This window comes from Myotis brandtii, unplaced genomic scaffold (assembly GCF_000412655.1).
Source record: "Myotis brandtii unplaced genomic scaffold, ASM41265v1 scaffold50, whole genome shotgun sequence".
In the NCBI taxonomy this organism is placed as follows: Eukaryota; Metazoa; Chordata; class Mammalia; order Chiroptera; family Vespertilionidae; genus Myotis; species Myotis brandtii.
The window spans coordinates 533597-536368 of NW_005369061.1; positions in this window are offsets into that span (position 1 = coordinate 533597).

A 2772-nucleotide genomic window follows, 5' to 3' on the forward strand; every position below is an offset into this window, starting at 1 on the left:
GTTAAATGGTTAGGCATCTATTTAGGCCAGGTACCTGAGCAGGTTTGGGTTCCTCTTGAGATGGTGACTCACTCATCTGGACCAGCAAAAAATATCATCAAATGGTAGGGGAAAGTATTACCAGACCATTATTAATAACAAAAAGAGAGAAAGACAACATTAATAAACAACACAAAGTACTCTGAAAGATCAAAATCTCCCCTGACCCCCACCACATCCCACCATTCTATTGAATGGTAATGAGTTCTCAACTGTTAAATTTTTCAAACTGTAATACTGTTATTTCTGTTATTACTGACCAAAGCTAGATTAATGCTAGGCTAGTGCTCAGGGAGACAGGAAAACTCACCCCAGTAATCATCACTATTATCATTAAAAACAAACAAACCCACCAGCAACAGTAATGCAATTGAATTTTTAAAAACATTGTCATCCTTATTAATTTTTGAAATAACAATCAAGATGAGGTGAAGTAAAACTTTGATGGCTACCTAATTCATGTGAGAAAGGCTGACAGACATTAGAATAATAATCTCACTAAGAAGCATTTTTTTTGAAGGGTCATTCTGAGAGGAATGTGATTTATCTGTTTTATTTATTCATATTAAGGAATTAAATTGGATAATTACCGGGTCCCCACTTCATTGCAAATGACTATAGATTCAACCACAGATTATCAAAATCACTTCTGTGCCAAAATTCATTTAAGAGTTTGTGTATGTTTAGTGTAGTTTGTGCTATGTAGAAAGTAAATTTTATATTCATAGTCTCTGTCTCTAGGGCAGTTACAATCTAGGGACTCTTTAATCTGAAATATTATGCTTATAATGTACTAGAGTATTCACCTTTTTATCAACATAACACATGTTTTAGTTGAATAAACCAAAAGTACTGCCTTTGGAGACAACAGATTCCAACACTTAAAAATAGCTGCCTTGAAGCCTTTTTGAAGCAGTTCATATATAAACTAGATTTATTTGATAGGTCCCAATTGATTCTGCATAACTTCCTACAAACTACAAATTTCTCACAGACTGCTTTCTTTGCTTATAGTGTCCCATCTCCTGAAATTGCTAAGAAGCATCCTTCCATTTCTTTAAAAATCTGTTTTGTTTGAAAACACCCAGATAAATGCAACTCAATAAACCTTTTTTGGGTGCCTTCTATATGCAGGTAGACACTGGGGTTAAAAATATGAATCAGGCCTGCCTTTAAAGAGTTCCCAGGTTAGTGAATAAACAGATGCAACTCAATTTGCAAAGTTCAAAAGTAGAGGAAATGTTCAGAAACACAGAGGAATAAATAATAATAAAAAATAATAAAAATAATATATTTTCCCAGAGAGATCGGGGAATTTTTCACAGAAAAATAGATCTGAATACCCACATCTTTTCTTTTCCTTCTTTTATAATAAAATTAATTTGTCCAAGTTACTCTCCAACATTAATATCTGACTTATGAAAATTCTACCTCAATAGGCTCATTCCTGTTAGTTGCTTCCTGTTTCCTTTCTTTGTTTTCTTCTCCATTTTCCTAAAATGGAAACAGTGTTAATAAGTGTTATCCAGAAGGAACTGTTGATAAACTAATACCTTATACTCTAGTATAGCAAGCTTTTTATGTCTAAAATTTTCACATAATGAGTAAACATCATACCAAATAAAATCACACCAAGGTAGTGTATTAACAAATTCAAACAGTAACAGGCTCATTAATATACTAGAAGCCCGGTGCATGAAATTCATACATGGGTAGGGTCCCTAGCCCGGGCCAGCGATCAGGGCCAATTGGGGCCTCTTGGCTGCTGGCCTGGGCCTTCCCTCCCCTGACTTGCCAGTTGCCAGCCGGGGTCTCCCTTCATTCTGCACCACCCCCTGGTGGTCAGCACATGTTATAATGAGCGGTCGAACTCCCGGTTGGTCGAACTCGCAAGGGGAACAAGGGGAAAATTTGCATATTAGCCTTTTATTATATAGGATAAGGAATATCAACTAACTAGAAGCAGACCACTGCTTTTTAGTTGATCCCTTTTTTGCATTTTTGTTAAAATCTGATGCAGAATACTTCAACTGAAAAGAGAATTAATTAAATGATAGAGTATGATATTTCATCTCAATTCTTCCAAGAAAAATAGCCTCAAATCCTCTCATAGTTAAATGGTTAGGCATCTATTTAGGCCAGGTACCTGACCTGGCAATCCTAGAGGGGTCCTAGCTTGCGAGAGAGTGCAGGCCATACTGAGGGATCCCACTGGTGCATGAATCTGTGCACCGGGCCTCTAGTCCTATGTAATAAAAATCTAATATGCTAAGTGTCCAGTCAGCTGTTCAGCCGTTCAACCAATCAAAATATAATCCTATATAATAAAGAGGTAATATGCAAATTGACCATCACACCCTTGCACAAGATGGCCACCCCATGTGGTCAAAAGATTGCCACCCCCATGTGGGCACAAGATGGCCACCACAAGATGGCTGGCAGGGGAGGGCAGTTGTGGACGACCAGGCCAGCAGGGGAGGGCAGTTGGGGGTGACCGGGACAGCAGGAGAGGGCAGTTGGGGAAACCGAGCTGGCAGGTGAGAGAAGTTGGGGGCAATCGGGCTGGCAGGGGAGCAGTTAGGTGTCAGTCAGGCTGGCAGGGGAGTGGTTAGGGGGTGATCAGGCTGGCAGGCAGAAACAGTTAGGGGCAATCAGGCAGGCAGGCAGGTGAGTGGTTGGGAGCCAGCAGTCCCGGATTGTGAGAGGGGTCCCAGATTGGAGAGGGTGCAGGCT